Source organism: Gossypium arboreum, chromosome 10, assembly GCF_025698485.1.
Source record: "Gossypium arboreum isolate Shixiya-1 chromosome 10, ASM2569848v2, whole genome shotgun sequence".
NCBI lineage: Eukaryota > Viridiplantae > Streptophyta > Magnoliopsida > Malvales > Malvaceae > Gossypium > Gossypium arboreum.
The window spans coordinates 23,536,944-23,554,940 of NC_069079.1; the positions used below are offsets into that span (position 1 = coordinate 23,536,944).

The 17,997-nt window shown below is 36.2% G+C and overlaps 1 pseudogene; it reads left to right on the plus strand.

Annotated features, from left to right (window-relative positions):
* Positions 1 to 1,088: 1,088 nt before the first annotated feature.
* Positions 1,089 to 17,997, plus strand: part of LOC108473728 (glutathione S-transferase zeta class-like) — a 73,165-nt pseudogene continuing 56,256 nt past the window's right edge.

Genomic DNA, 17,997 nt, shown 5'->3' on the forward strand with positions numbered 1-17,997 from the left:
ACCAGAGTACAAATGCAAAGTACACATTTATCACGCGTTAAAATACCCTATACTATTTCACAATATTGTAAAGTGGTAAAAGTACCACGGAAGCTTCTATATTTAGAGGCGGATTACATTTTGGTCCCTCTATTTAAAAAATAGGCAAATTAATCTTTATACATAAAATGTGCAAATTAGCCCATCCATTAAATTTTGTTAAATGATGATGTAGAATATTAAATTATTAATTTGGTCCTTGAACTACAGCTAAAATATTAATTTTATTTTATTTTTAAAATTCTTAACAATAATTTTAAAATATCTAACAAAATATTTAAAATAAATATAAATTATTAAAATATATTGAAACAATTAGAAATCATGTTAAAATATTATATTTTTAAAAATAAAATTATAAACAAAAACTTCTAAAAATTCAAAATATATATATGTAAGAAAATCTAAAATATTTATCAAATTTTCATGTTAAAACCCAGAAGCCAAGGTCTTTTTCAAGGATTTCTTCTTTATTTTACAAAATCCAAAAAATAAAAAGATTTCTCCTTGATTGAAGCAAAAATAAAAAAATAAAAATAAAATTATTTATTTTCAAATTTTTATGCTTTCACTAATGTTCAATTTCATCTTCATCATTCATGCTTTCAAAAGGTACATAAAAATTTATTTAATCTTCATCTTCGTATTTAGTTTGTAACTAAACTTTTGAGAGTAAAATCTCAGTAAATAAAGTAATCTGGTCCATGCATAAGAACGGAATTGTAAATTGATAAATAAATTGAGTTTTAACTCATGTCTTGCACTATTAATTTTTAGTGAATTACATTCTAAGGAACCAACTTGTGATTCAAAATTTTTAAATTTCAACCAATGTGTCCTTTCCCCTTTTTGGTAGACAACCAATCTGTCCTATCCAATTTTTACCACACAAGTTCATAGAATCTAGTACAAATATAGAGCCGTGGTAGAATTTGGTAGTTGTCCGTCCTTGTACACTAGAGAAAAACAAGATATTGAGTGTTGACTTTTGAATCTGGTCGTCTCAAACATGATGATAATGATTATGAATGAATGAATTAACAGTAAAAATGGCACAGGCAGAGGGGGAGAACAAACTCAAGCTGTATTCTTACTGGGGAGCTGTTAACTTATTGAAAGAGATAACAACAAGATGAAGATGATAAGGAAATAGAAAACTAAGATGATGAGTACATCGATTCATAATCTAAGAGCCTATTTATATAGGCTTTTACATAACAGAAAAACTAAAAATAGGCACTAACAACTAGAGAAAAAATCTAAACAAAATAAATCCATAATTTTCAATCACTAAAACTTTGATGTGCATCAACTATTTGCCTAGAAATAAGGAAAACAATCCGATTTTATTAACAACCAGATTTATTAACAATCCCTCATTTAAACTGAAAAACTCCTTAAACTTCAATTTACTGGTGCCATTCTTCAAACAGGATCTTCCAAAGTGCAAATTCTCATTAACCTCTTCAAATTTTGGAAGGAAAACAATTTGAGAGGTTTGGTAAATATGTCAGCTAGTTGATCTTCGCTCTGGTAGTACTTGAGATCAATTACCTCATCATTGTTAAGATCTCTCAAAAAATAGTACTTTACATCAATATGCTTGCTTCTACCATGTAATACTGGATTTTTTGAGAGTTTGATAGCTGAATTGTTGTCACAGAAAATTGTTAAAGCTCCCATTCTCTTGAACTTCAGCTCCTCTAAGATTTTCCTTAGCCAAATAGCTTGACAAGCACAGGTTGTTGCAGCAACAAATTCAGCTTCAGTCGTTGACAAAGTAACAATGGATTGTTTCTTGATGACCATGAAACAACTCCGGTTCCCATCATGAAAACATAACCTGAAGTGCTTTTTCTATAATCCAAATCTCTTGCAAAGTCACTGTCAGTGAACCTAAATAAATCTGAAATTTCACCTTTTCTAAAAAACAACCCAAAATCCTTGGTTCTTTGTAAGTAACGAAGGATTTTCTTGACAGCTAATAAATGCAACTATGTAGGAGTCTCCACAAACCTACTAATCAAACTCACAGAATACGTTATGTCAGGTCTTGTACCAGTCAAGTACATTAAGCTGCCAATGATCTGCTTATAAAAAGTGATGTTCACTTTCTTTCCCTCTTTTCTCAACTTCAAACCAAACTCAATGGGGGTGCTTGCTGGATTGCAATCCTTCATATCAAACCTATTCAGAATATCTTGAACATATTTCCTTTGAGAAATAAATATTCCATCAGCTGATTACACTACTTTTATGCCTAGAAAATAATGCATCATACTAAGATTTGACATTTCAAACTCAATCATCATAGACTTCTTGAATTCATTAAACACGGAACTATAGTTTCTAGTGAAAATAAGATCATTAACATATAAACTCACAATAAGCATTTTCTCTTGATCGCCAGTTTTAATAAAAAGTGTAGACTTATAAGGACACTTGGTAAGACCAACTTTCAAGAAATAAGCCTCAATTCGACTATGCCAGACACGTGGGGCTTGTTCCAGTCCATATAAAGCCTTTTTTAGTTTATAAACCTCATTTTCACTTCCATGTTTAACATAGCTAGCAGGTTGTTCAATAAATACCTGCTCTTGGAGCTCACTATGTAAAAATTCCAACTTCACATCCAACTAAAAGATAGGCCAAGAGTACTGGGTTGCAAGCGAAATCACCAATATGATTTATCATGCCTTGCAACAAGAGGAAAAACTTCTTTGTAATCCACCCCAAACTCTTGCTTATAACCTTTGGCCACTAAGCGCCCCTTATACTTGTCAACTTCTCCATTCTCCTTCAACTTTGCTTTGTATACCCATTTGACACCAATTGTCTTGTGCCCTTCTGGAAGCTCAGTCAACTCCTATGTATCATTCTTTTCTATAACTGCAATCTCTTCATCCATTGCCTTTCGCCATTTCGACTCCTTTATAGCAATTTTCAAATGTTGTTGGATCACAATCTGCAAATAAAGCAAAGTGGATGATTGGATCTTCAGTTTGACTAATGCCAGTTACCTCAAAATCTCCCATCCAAGCTAGTTTTCATCGAATACGACTAGGACGAGGTTCGGTTACTTCTACTTTAGTGGTTGTTGGAGCATCATTTGGTGAACTCTCAAGCTCAAGTGTTGCTTGAGCCTGCTGATCTAAAGGCTGTTGCCTTTCAAATTCAATTTCAGTGTCAACAAAGGTTTGAGAAGGTTGTTGGTCATTCCAATTCCAAGTGTTCTCCTCATAAAAAATTACATCCTTGCTAATCACAATTTTCTCCGTTAAAAGATTAAACAATTTATATGCTTTAGATGTTTCACTTACACTTAGAAAGACAGACTTCTCTCATTTGTCATCAAGCTTCTTTCTCTTTGCATGAGGAACATGTGCATAAACTATGCAACCAAAAATTCTGAAGTGATCTACCGCTGGTCTCCTTCCGCTCCAAGCTTCTTCAGGTGTCATGTTTTGAACAAAAAAAGTTGGGCTTCTATTCAAGAAGTGGATGCTCCAATTCACTGCCTCTGGCCAAAACCGTTTTGGGACCCTTCCACTAGCAAGCATCCTCCTCACCATATTCAGTATGGTTCTTGTCGAAACCCTTTTTTAAATTGAGTTTTGGAAAATGGGAATCGACTTTTAAAAATGAAAACGGGAGTCACCACCAATCTTTTTAGGTGTGATTGGATCACCTTTAAAACATTTTGTTTTAAAATAATTAGTTTTGGTCTACGAAATAAAAGAACGGGTTCGGGAGTTGGTTACGTACGAGGAAGGATTAGCACCCTCGTAACACCCAAAAATTGGTACCTAATTAATTATCAAATGTCTTCAAGGTCGGAAATTTAAGAATTTTAAGATACAATCCTCTTTAAAATATTTTGATTTTGAAAGTTGGGGTTCACTTGTATCAAAATATTGACACTAAGTTAGCATTTTGGAAATTCCTATTTCGAAAACAACAAAACGCCATATCCAGTAAGTTAGGACACAACGCTTTGAAATTTTCAAGACAGTTGCTCGTATTTTGAAAATCTTTAAAAACTTAGAAGGGTACCTGACTATTTGAACTCAACGAGAAAAGTTGCAACCCAATAAGTTAGGGCACTACTTTTCTCGATGCTTCCAAATACCAAGCATTGCCTTTTTATTTTTTGAAAACTTTGAAGTCCCTTTTTTAAAACCGATGCATGAAGGAGCATATTAACATAACATACGAGATAACATATAATTCAACATAAAACATAATATGTATTTAAAAAGAATAGGTAAAAATTCCTAAACACATAATTCAACATATATTTAAACACAAATGATGTATGATATACAATTTTAACACGTATATAAAAAATGCATTTGAAAATAAATTATAAAAGTCTAAGATATTACATAACATACAAAATACATAACATAGCAGTAATACATTAATTCTAAAGTAAAAGCAAATATTGTATAATAATAAAAACATAAGTTTTTAAAAAAAAAATGTATAATATAAACAATTGATAAATAGAATGAGCATATAAAATGTGATATTTAATGATAGATTTAAAATATAATATATAATAAAAATATATTTATAAGAATAATACTTATATAAAAATATAAAATATATTGGTTTAGAAAAATAATGTATAAAATATCAAATATGTAAAAGAATTTGTATTTATAATAATTATATAATATATATAAATATAAGTTTAGAGTAAGTGAAATAAGTAATTAATGATGAAATATACGTATTGTACAAATTACAATATTATAATATATTCAAAATGTGTAATAATAGAATATAAGTAAAGTAATTATTAACATATAAATAAAAATAAGTATATAATATAAGTTAAAACCTTTAATGATAATAATGTAGAAATAAAAAACATATAATAGTATAAAAATGACATAATATAAAATAATTATAATATATAATATGAAAATATATATGTAAAAATAATGTATAATATATAAATAATTAATAAAGATATAATACAAGTAAAAATATATAAATAATAATGTAAAATAATAATAATTAAAAATATATAATAAATAATAATAATATGAAATAATATATGGTTAATACAATAGTGTAAAGATATATAAACATTATGTGATAAAATATACTATAATAAATGATATATGTTAAAATATATATTAATATGATAATAGGAAGATATTAAGTAATATAATAAAATATAAGTAAATAATATAAAATATAATACATATATTCATATTAAAATATAATAGTATATGTATAAAGTTTTAAAATAAATAAGTTATAAATAGATTAAAAAGGATAAAATGGGCTAAATTGAACGTAAATAAAAAGTCAGAGGCTAATCTAAAAAGAGAATAACTGAGATCAGACCTAATTGAAACGACCATTGAAACCCTAGGGACTCATCGGGAAATTTTCCCTTGTCCCTAAACGGTATCGTTTTAATCCAGGACTTTAAACAGTTACTGTAAGGACTAAATTAAAACTGAAGCAAAATATCAGGGCTAAATCATAAATAAAATAAAACGAAATTTTAAACACAAAAAGGTGGAAGGACCAATTGGGTAATTAACCCAATCCTCAAAAAACACACGGATCCTCCCCGAGTATTAGGGTCAACGCGCGGATCCTGGGGCCTTAAAATATCGTCGTTTTAAGCTTATCAGACTAAGCTAAAACAGTGTCATTTCTCTTGGGCTATATAAGCCAAATTTCGACCAAAAAAATTATTTAGAAGCCTGGTTTAAAAAAAACTCAGAGAAATCCTTTGTGGGAGGATTTGGGGTCGGCCTTAAAGCCTCGTTGGGCCCCTGTTCTCAGTCGTTACACGCCCACGCGCCACCGCGAAGGCCTCCGCGCACGGTGATCGCAGGGCTAAAAAACCCTCGTCCTTTCTGGGCGAAAATACAGGTAACTCTTTCGTTTTAATATTTTAGTTGTCGATTTGCTGATGATGCTAAATATTTCATAAAAAAACAGTAGAACATGAAGTATATATATCACCTTAAAACTGCTTGTAACCCTCTGAATGAATATGTGTAAGTATATTTTCTATTCTGTCAAAATCTGGTCCCTTTACATTGTTTTGATTTGGGCTTTTATAGCCACTGCTGTTATTACATAAACTAGGAAAGAAATCTTTTTATATCTTTCCATATTTGTTTTGTTTTCTGCTGTGGTTCTTTCCTTCTTTCGCAGGTATCAATGGAGAATCTGGCATCGGAGTTGATTCGGCCGTATATCACGGTGAGGCCAGAGTCACGGCGCTCGGTCGTGAGAGGGACAAACTTATAGACAACGCATTAATGGTGCGTCAATGTACATTGATGGCCTTGATTTGGGGAGTTGAATAGATGCTCCCCGAGGCTTCCAGAAGACGTTGCGGTGCTGCAGTCTTCAGGAAACCCTAAGGTTTCCTGTTTCTCTAAAGTCAATTGGGCCATTTGGGCCCCTGGGTGTAATGAGTCTGCTGGGCCATTGTGTTTTGGTTAAGGGTATAACGGGTATTAGGGTATTTTAGGCTATTGGGTTGTAACTGGGTATGGGACTTTTGCATTTGGGCTTATAAGGTCCTGAGGCCTATTTATTGTAAATGAACTGTTTAAATAAACATTCATTTATTTTCTATTTTTGGTTTTATTTATTTAACCATGGGCCCGGGCAGATTTGGGCTATTACAGCTACCCCTCTTTGCTCATTGCTGTATAACAGGAATCGAGCAAAGACTCATAAAAAGACCAAATTTGCCCGGCCTTATCGAATCATAGTCCTCAATCTACTCGATGCAAACTCAAGACTGCCATGTTGACATCTTCGATCTGTTCTCTGCTGAACACAGAGACGCCAAATCTGCTTCTTCGATTTGTTTTCTGACAATACAGAGATGCCAAATCATCTTAGATTTGCTTTAGCGTAAGCACGCAAAAACCAAATCAGCTATGTCTTCGATTTGTTCCTTGTAAGCACAAGGATACCAAACTATCTTGGATCTTGCTTCAGTAAAATTATCTGAAGGTGAGATCTGCTATATATCTGCTCTCCATCGAAGTGGAGATGCCAGACTTCCATTTTTTCTCTGACAATAGAGATACCAAATCATCTTAGATTTGCTTCAGCATAAACACGTGAAAGCCAAATCAGCTACGTCTTTGATTTGTTCCTTGTAAGCACAAGGATGCCAAATCATTTTGGATCTTGCTTCAGTGAAATCATCTGAAGGTGAGATCTTCTATGTATCTTCTCCCTGCCAAAGTAGAGATGCCAGACTTCGATTTGTTCTCTGACAATACAGAGATACCAAATCATCTTAGATTTGTTTCAGCGTAAACACGTGAAAGCCAAATCAGCTATGTCTTCGATTTGTTCCTTGTAAGCACAAGGATTCCAAACCATCTTGGATCTTGCTTCAGGCCAGATCTGCTATGCTGCGACCTATTACCCTACTGCTTTAGTGGTTTAAGGCGCGTCGTCTTTGATAACCTGTAGAATGATTATGCCTGATAATTAGGATGCTATGATCGAAGTGAGTTGAATGTTCCTAATTAAATATGTTATGATGTAGAATGTTGTGAACATAACCCCTATCCTAGACGTCACCACTCATTTCTTCATTTGTCTTTTCAAAGCATTCTTCTTGCTCAGCCTATAGGCCTGTACCCTTCCTCCAATGCTATGATCCGCTGAGGATGTCTGTAAAACAATCTTTCCTTAAAATCGAATCGTTGGTTTTGTCCATTTTCCTTTTAGACTAGGAGAAGGAAATTCCTCGAGTTCTTTCAACCTTTACTTACGTGAATTTCTAAAACAATTTTCCTGTTTTAGTTTCTTGTATTATCTAGAAATTCCAGAGTAATGCGTAAAACTTCGTTTGTGAACATATTTAGTTCATCTGTCATTATTTCAATGCAACATAATTAAAGAATAATGGAAGATGAATAAAATTTATTGGATTAGAATGAATTATCGAAAAGATACAAAGGAAATTAATTTGAAAGCCTATCTTTAAGAAGAAATAGGATCTAAAGATAGCAAACAGGATAAAAGTTAGGTGCCCAAGATATCGTCGCTTGAGTGTCTATACACCAGCTCCATGAAGTCTTTCTTGAGTTCAACATGTGTTTAAAAGATCCAAAGTACTTTTGTTGATGTCCCAATATGCAACATGCTTCGCTTTTTGTTGGATCAAATATAGCAAGATCACCGTGTACTCTTCAAAATTTGAGCTGCCCTTTCGGGTTTTCAACTCAAAACCCCTTTGGTCACAAGGTGCCCTTTGCAGGTTTTCACTTTGGCCTCTCTATTTTTTTTTTTTAAATCTCAAGGCGCCCTTTGTGGGTTTTCACCTTGGATTCTCTTCTCCTTTAGACAAAGTATTTTTTAACTGAGTTTGAGTTCACTGGGTTGGGTAAACTTTTCCCATCCATTTCCGTTAAGATCAATGCACCGCCAGAGAAGGCTTTCTTCACGACATACGGCCCCTCTCAATTCCGCATCCACTTCCCCTTAAAATCTTTTTGAATGGGAAGAATCTTCTTCAGTACAAGGTCTCCCTCGTGGAACTCTCTGGGTCGAACCTTCTTGTCATAAGCTTGCATCATTCGCTTCTGATACATTTGACCATGTCGAATGGCTCTTAGCCTCTTTTCCTTAATCAAGTTCAACTGGTCATATCGGGATTGAACCCATTCAGCTTCATCTAACTTTATCTCTGTCAAAATTCGAATAGAAGGTATTTCTATTTCAATAGGTAACACTACTTCCATCCCATAAACTAACGAGAATGGGGTTACCCCAGTAGAGGTTCTGAAAGATGTTCGATAGGCTAGGAGTGCAAACGGTAATTTCTCATGCCAATCTCTATAAGTCTCAGTCATCTTCCCCACTATTTTCTTAATGTTCTTGTTGGCGGCCTCCACTGCCCCATTCATTTTTGGACGATAGGGAGAAGAATTGTGATGCTTGATCTTGAACTGGTCACAAACCTCTGCTATCGTTTTATTGTTCAAGTTCAATGCATTGTCGGATATGATCTTCTCAGGTATTCCATACCGAAAAATGATCTCCTTCTTCAAGAATCGACTCACGGTTGACTTAGTAACATTTGCATAAGAAGCGGCTTCTACCCATTTTGTAAAGTAGTCAATTACCACAAAGATAAACCAATGTCCATTCGAAGCTTTCGGTGATATTGGTTCAATGGCATCCATGCCCCATATGGAGAAGGGCCATGGAGAAGTCATAACATGCAAAGGTGAAGGTGGTACATGAATTTTGTCCCCATAAATCTGACACTTATGGCATTTCTTGGTATAGTTAACACAGTCCCCTTCCATAGTAGCCCAATAATAGCCAAACCGCATGATTTGCATTGCCATTGTGAACCCATTTGCATGTGTCCCACATACACCTTCATGAACTTCTTCTAAAATTAGCTTAGCTTCCGCAGCATCGACACATCTCAAAAGTACTTGGTCTTTCCTTCTCTTGTATAGGATGTAACGCTCCAATTTTCGGGAATTCTGTGAATGTTGGCAAAATTTCATGCTTTAATTTTGTCATTTGTGAGTGAAATTATGAAATAGGACCTATGTGAAAATGTTTGAAAATGCTATAGGCTAAATTGAAGTGACCAAATAAATAGGAGTGTAAAATAGGAGGATTTGCATGACAAACCTCCCATTTTACATGAAGTGGCCAGCCATCATGTTGTTGTAGACAAAATGTACACTTGATATCCATAATTTATGGTACAAATTGATACAAATTGATAATAGGTTAGGTAAATGTTCCATGATAATGGGTTAGGTAAATGTTTCATGATAATGGGTTAGGTAAATGTTTCATGATAAGAATTTCATGTCTTTTGTATTAAATAATTAAATGGATGAAATATGAAGTTTTATTAAAAGAAAAAGGGGTGAAAAGAACAAAGTTTTGTCCGTCTTTGTTCATCATAGCCTAAAGTTAGAGAAGAGAAAGGAGAGGAGAAAGCTCTTGAATGTTTGGTCACTTGGGGAAGAAAATTGAAGGTAAGTTCATGGTAGTTTGCTTCTATCTTGATGTTCATGAGTTCTTCTTGATTCTACCTTAACTCTTGAAGCATATTTTGGTTTTTGGTTGTATTGTGAGCATTTGGTCATGAATTAAAATGAAGGAAATGGTTGTTGTTTCATGTTCTTTTGATGAAAAATGGAAGATAGGTGAAGTTGAGCCAAACAAATGAACATGCATGTGCCTTAGATGCTAAAGGAAAAATCGGCTAACATGTTGTGCTTTAAAATGATGAAATGGAGATTATACTTAAGTAAAATCATAGATATGTGATGATTGATTGGTGATATACATGTTTAAATAACATTCATGCAAGTTATGTGTGAAAGAGTGAATTTGGTAATAAATCGCTTGAGACAAAGAAGATAACGTGGCTTTGGAAAATCGTCATAAATTGTGGGAGATGAATTAGAAGCTGAATAAATTATGTAATTAAAGATTGTTGAGTCTAGTTTCAAATGAAATAAACGAGAACATATTTTGAATTCTGTACAATGAGAAATTTGATTCGTAATGAAGAGTGGTCAGATTAGTGAAACATTCGAAAATTTGAGAAAAATTTGGTATTGATTGGCCAAACCAAAAATTCTGAAAATTTTATGGATATAAGATATATGAGTCTATTTTAGGGAAAATTAACGGCACTTGATTTGGAGTTTCGTAGCTCTAGTTATAAATGATTTAGTGACTGTTGCTCGGAAGACGACTTGCGGTGAAATTATGATTATGTGGTAAACATTGACAAAAATTTGTTAATGAGTTGTTTATTGATTTCTTATAAGCTTACTATGATCTGTAGGTGTGGTTGGCGAATATTGTAAGGGGTTAATCGTAGTTCGTATTTGAATAGTTAGATTAACGTGTTAGTAATCCAATTGTAGGCGTTCGTGTGTAGATCTCGCCGAAGATATCGTCGCAAAATTGTGTAACTAACACCCTATTTCTTAGTCTGGATCGACAAAAGTCGAAAAGCCAAATGCCAAAACGGTATTTTGTAGATTTGCGAGTGTCTGAATGCTCGTGAGGTAAATCGATTAATATTTTTGGTAAACTGCAAAATTTGGACCAAAGTGTATGATTTACGTGCCTCGATATTTTTGGGCTTAATGGGCCAAAATTGGAATGATGGGCCAATCTGCCCAATTCGTAAGAACCCTCGATGCGTGATTACATTAGTACGTGAAAAGTAGGAATATGCATGAAAAACCCTAAAATAGATAAATTATGAAATACCTTTAAAAGTGGAAAATTTATAATTTTACCCTTAGTAGATAAATTACCAAAATACCCCTAGGGTTAAATTGACCTAAATGCATGTTTGATTGTTGTTATTTATCTTGCATGCCATGTTGTTATTATCGATGGATGGGATGGGATATTGACGGAGGAAGTAATTGAAAGTGGCTTGTCCACGTCTTGGAGGCTTTGCCTCAATTTATCGTTAACCAAAAAGAAGGTCAAGAATCGTGGAGTGTTAAATTTGGGTGGGTTGAGCTATTCCCCACATGGAGTGTATGGTGGTACGGTGGAGTGTAGTGGTTGGTGGGTTGAGTAGTCTCCCAAATGGGCTTGCATATGTTTACTTGATGTTGCATGTATTTTGAAATGGGCCTATGGGCCATCTTCATTATCTGAATAAGGGCTAGGGCCCGGTTTATTATAATCTGAAAAGGGCTCGCCCAGACCACTGTTCCCCAAATGGGCTTGCATATGTTTATTGATGTTGCATGTATTTTGAAATAGGCCTATGGGCCATCTTATTATCTGAATAAGGGCTAAGGCCCGTTTATTGTAATCAAAAGGGCTCGCAGGCGCACCACTGTTACCTAAATGGGCTTAGGCCCAATAGGCTTGAGTGACTTGGGCTTTGAATGGGTTTTCCTTACACACCGAGTTTCCCCAAACTCACCCTTTTATTTTCATCCACGCAGAAATCCCCAACCATAGTGGGCTTGGAGTCGTGAGGGAATTGGAGTGGCCACCCGTTCTGAAAGTTTGATTTTCTTCTGGTGAACTGGACATCCTTTTATTTACGTTTGAAGTTTTGGGTTTTTAAATGTAATAAGGCCGCTTAATTATTTTTGATGGTTTTAATATGTATTACTAAGATAGGTATTACTTATTTTAACTGTTGAAATTGGATAGCTTTTGGGCGCGTTTTCAAAAACAACAATTGATTTCAAAATAACACGACAACAAGCAAAGCTTCCGCAATGAAAGTATTTTCCAAAATTAATCACTTTTCCTAAAAATGACATAATCAAATCGGTTTCCTAGAAATATCCATGACGTTAAGGTGTGCCAATGGCGGTATGCATGTCTAGGATTGGATCCGGAGGGAGCTTGGTACTTAAGCAGTCCGATGGACTCACCACCTCTTTTCCGGTTTCCTACCTGGTGCACAGCTTCCATTCACTTTAACCTATAATGAATCTTTTAAAACACTAAGTAAGTTTTTCTGGTTCAACAATATAAAATGTTTTGAATGCTTCGATGTGGCATGTCGGATCCGGTCATAACGTCTGGGCCGGGTTTGGGGTGCTACATAGGATATCCCCGTCTAAGATATAGTCGCAACCTAACCTTCTCAAAGTTCGTTTGTTATTTTCATTAGCCTGTTCAGGGTATTTACAATCTCTCACATATCGTAATATATACTGATACCAAGGGTTATCATCTTTTTCTTCAATGTTACAACAATGAGCTGGAGCATTGTAGACACTCATTTGAATTGGTCTTATCTCTTCCTATTTATTCGCCTTAATCATTGAGGCCAAGGTTACTAAAGCATCTGCCATTTGATTTTCATCTCGTGGGAGATAATTGAAGGTGATGTCATCAAACTCCTTAAGTAACCCTAAAACTATCTTTCGATAATTGATCAATTTAGGGTCCCTTGTCTCCCATTCTCCTTTAAGCTGATAAATTACCAATACAGAATCTCCATATACTTTTAGGGTTTTTATACCTTGCTCTATGGCTGCTTGAAGTTCCATGATGCACGCTTCATACTCAGCCATATTGTTCGTGCAATCAAAGTCCAACTTGCACGTGAACAGGTAATGATCGCCATTCGGGGATACCAAGACTGCCCCAATTCCATTTCCAACTGCATTAGAAGCCCCATCAAAATTTAGCTTCCAAAGAGAATCTTCAGTTGTTGCTATACACATTAACTCCTCATTTGGAAAATCAAAATTCAATGGCTCATAATCCTCTAGAGCCCTACTGGCCAAAAAGTCTACTACCGCACTTCCTTTTATAGCCTTCTGACTTGTGTTGACTATATCAAACTCTGAAAGCAAAATTTGCCATCTCGCCATTCTCCCATTTAGAGCCATTGACTCCATCATGTATTTCAATGGATCAAGCTTTGAGATGAGCCAAGTGGTATGGTATAGCATGTACTGTCTTAATCTCCGGGTTGTCTAAATCAGCGCACAGCACAACTTTTCAATTGGTGGATATCTCATTTCACAGTCAGTAAATTTCTTACTGAGACCCTGACTCGTCATGCTGACCAAGCACACATTCCATAGAATTACTGAATACTGACAAGTACAGTATTAACGGTTTATTTGGGCTAAGTGGAGATAATACCAGAGCATTCAACAAATACTGCTTGACGTTTTCAAAAGCATTCTGACACTCCTCATCCCAAGTACCTTGATTGTGCTTTCTAAGGAGATGAAAGATAGGATCGCATTTCTCGGTCAATTGTGAAATGAACCGAGCGATGTAATTCAACCTTCCTAGGAATCCTTGAACTTCTTTTTGAGTTTGTGGTGGAGGCAATTCTCATATTGTTCTGACTTTGTCTGAATCAACTTCTATTCCTTTTTCACTGACTACGAAACTCAATAACTTTCCCGATTTAGCTTCAAAGGTACACTTCGTTGGATTGAGCTTCAACTGAAATTTTCTCAATCTTAAGAACAATCTTCTCAAGACCTCAATGTGTTCTTTTTCTGTGCGTGACTTGGCAATCATATCGTCAATATACACCTCAATATCCTTATGCATCATGTCGTGGAATAAGTTTACCATGGCCGGTTGGTATGTGGCCCCTGCATTTTTCAACCCAAAAGGCATTACCTTGTAACAAAAGGTACCCCACAATGTTATGAAGATGGTTTCATCCATGTCTTCTGGATACATCATTATCTGATTGTACCCTGAGAAACCATCCATGAAGGAGAACAACGAATATCCTACTGTGTTGTCTACCAGAGTGTCTATGTGTGGCAGAGGGAAATTATCCTTGGGGCTAGCTTTATTTAAATCTCTGTAATCAACACACATTCATACCTTCTTATCTTTCTTGGGAACTGGTACAATGTTAGCTACCCATTCGGAGTACTTCACTTCTTGCAAGAATCCCGCATCGAACTGCTTCTTGACTTCATCCTTTATTTTCATAACAATGTCTGGCCGCATTCTCTACAACTTCTGTTGGGCTGGCTTACAATCCTGTTTTATTGGGAGACGATGCACCACAACATCAGTATTTAGACCTGGCATATCTGATAAGACTATGCGAAGATATCCTTGAACTCACGTAGTAATTCGATCAGCCCTTGCCTTGTGTCTTCGTCAATAATCGTGCCAATTTTCACCTCTTTTCCTTCCTCTAAGGCTATATTCTCTATTGCCTCTTTTTCATGTAGCATGATTCGTTTTTCCTCCTGTTTTACTATTCTTAACAAATCAAGAGACACATCACAATCTTGAACATCTTCAAAATCCTAAGATTTCTCTAAATACATGTCTCGCTCGCAAGAGAAATCCGGAGTTGCAGTATTAGTGCTCATATCATTTATATCTAGGGACCTGTGGGGGTATGAAAGAATATATAAAGAATGAATGAATCTAAGAATGATTGTTTATGTGCTATGAATAAAAGAATAAGAATTGCCAAAATTTAAGGAATATTGGTTGATAAAAATAAAACCATATTCGTCCAAATTGATAACATAGTTATGTTTTATTAAAATAATAATAGATGAACATAAGCCTATTTTCAAAAATGATATCTTACTACTCCTAGGCCTTAGAGTAACAGACATGTTTCGAGAATTACTCTGAAAAATTCCTAAAGACTATAGGAAGGTCTTCAGTAGTCCAATTGTTCAGAGAGCTCCCCGGTTCGTAAGGGCGAACGCCCTCGAGGCTTCCTTGCTCCAATCCCTCATCGTGTACAGTATTAATTTGATGACTTTCTTCTACCAGTAATCCTCCTGACTTAAAGGATTTGGATATAGGTGGGAATATCATCGGTTCCCACTCCACTTCTCCTCCGTTCAAACGCGCCTTTCTTCTCGCTTGGCGCCTCTCAATTTCTTGCCTCTTGTGCTTATGGTCTAGCTTGAAGCCCAAACCAAAGCGATCCTTCTTCTCAATCAGTTTTGGGATTTGAATCCCTCTTTGCAACCGTCTTCCTAATCCTTTTCCTGGCAATGCTCCCTTCCCCATCATCATTTGCAGGGCCATCTTTGTGGCTCTAGACATTTTGGGTACCAGCACCTCACTTCCTTCTAAAATGATGGTTGTATTGATGATTTCTAAAGAGCTGAAAGAACACTCAATAGCCTCTTCATTTGCCTCGATGTAAGGGATCTTGCTAGTGACTGCTGCTATAATGTCTTCCTCCACATTGGTGGTTATTAACCGTCATCTGTCACTAACTTCAATTTTTGGTGCAATGAGGAGGGCACCGCTCCTGCCGAGTGTATCCATGGTCTCCCTAATAAACAATTATAGGAGGGCTTGCTATCCATTACTAAGAAATCAACTTCATATGTATTTGGCCCGATTTTCAAAGGGATGTCGATTCGTCCCATCAATTTCCTTTCAGTTCCATCAAAAGCTCTTACCACGTTGTGACATGTTTTCATATGCGAACTGTTAATGGGTAATCTGTTCAATGTGGATAATGGAAGGACGTTCAAAGTAGACCCATTATCAACGAGTACACTTGGCAGCATGTATCTTTTGCATTGAGTAGTGATGTGCAAGGCTTTGGTTGACCCTATGCCCCAGGTGAAATTTCATCATCATTGAAGTAGATGAAATTGTCAGCACTGATGTTATTTACAAACCGGTCTAACTTGTTAATGGATATGTCGTGGGTGACATATGTTTCGTTAAGCACCTTCGATAATGCATCTTGATGTACCTCAGAACTCAGAAGTAGGGCTAATACTGATATATGCGCTAGCTGTTTACGCAACTGCTCGACCATACTATACTCACTATGCTTAAGGAACTTAGGAACTCCTCAGCATCCTCCTCCTTCACCGGCTCATTTATGAGTATTTCAGTCTTTTTCTCCTTCTCAACCTCGACACCTTTTGCCTTTGTGGGTTCCATTCCGACGCCCCCTATATCATAACGTTTCTCACTCCGCGTATGGGAACCTTCATTTTGTACGCCCCTAGACGCACTGGCTATACTCTCCCTTTCAGGTACTGTTACGCTGCAATCATAACTCCAGGACACCCTCTTGCCATCCTTGTAAGGGAAAGGAATGGGTTTATGGATGACAACCCTGGGCCCGATTTGCGCCCCCACTTCATTATTCCCCGGTAAGGAAATAATAATTCTTGGCCTGCTTGTTCCTTGCCGTTCATTTTCCAGCACACATATTTGTCTTTTGTAAGAACTACCTTAAAAAATCTGTAGCTCTTTGTTAAACATAAGGCCTTGCACCATGGCCTTGAACTCTTCACAATTTTGGATCATATGACCTACATCTCCATGGAATTCACAATAAGTCTCTATTCCTCTTCTACCTTTTCCAGAGGTCAACATACCTCTCTTCACCATCTCCTCCCATATTACTTTCATGAGTGTCTTCACCTCAGCAATATCTTCCTTGATTCTTCCTTCCCTTGTTTCATCGATGGCATTTACTCCTTGATTGCCATGATCTGGTAACGGATTTTCAGCATTAGGGGTACTGTCAAATTTTACAACCCTCATCGTGGTAAGCCTCTCCACGGCCTTCTTGAATCCAGTGTAGTTTTCAATCGAATGCCTCAGTATTCCTGCATGATACTCGCATTTAGCATTTGCATCATACCATTTGGGGTACGATGGCTGTAGCAGTTTCAAGTGGAATGGAGCAATGGCATGTGCATCGTATAAGCTTTGATAAAGCTCACGATATGTCACAGGGATAGGCGTGAATTGCATCATTTTTGAATTCTGTCTTGTGCCCGATTTATGTCTTCGGGTACTTTGCTGTTCGACCGCAGCTGCTTTGGGTTGACCAACTGTGATTGCCCTCGAGTTGATACTATTCGTGTTATTCACCTCGTTGTCCTTTCTCCTTGGGGCCGATCTTTTAGCTGTTTCCCCTTCAATTTTACCGCCTCTTATGGCATCCTCAATCATCTCTCCTGCCATAACTATATCCGCGAAACTTTTCGTGGTGCTTCCAATCATGTGAGTGATGAACGGCGCCTTCAAAGTGTTGATAAATAACATGGTGGTCTCCTTTTCTAACAGTGGTGGTTGTACTTGCATTGCCACCTCCCTCCATCGTTGTGCGTATTGCCTAAAACTTTCATTAGGCTTTTTCTCCATGTTTTGAAGCGTGATCCCTGTCTCAGCGCCATATCACCACATGGTTGTACTGTTGCATGAAGGCTTGTGCAAGGTCTCTCCATGAACTGATTCTTGCACGGCTCAACTGATTGTACCATCTAGCCGCTGATCCTATTAAGCTATCTTGAAAACAATGGATCAATAGTTGATCATTGTTCACATACCCAATCATTCTCCTATAAAACATTGTTATGTGTGGCTCTGGGCAAGTAGTCCCGTTGTACTTTTCAAACTCCGGAATCTTGAATTTATGAAGAAGTACCAAGTCTGGAACCAAACTTAAGTCTTTGGCATCAATCCCATGATGAT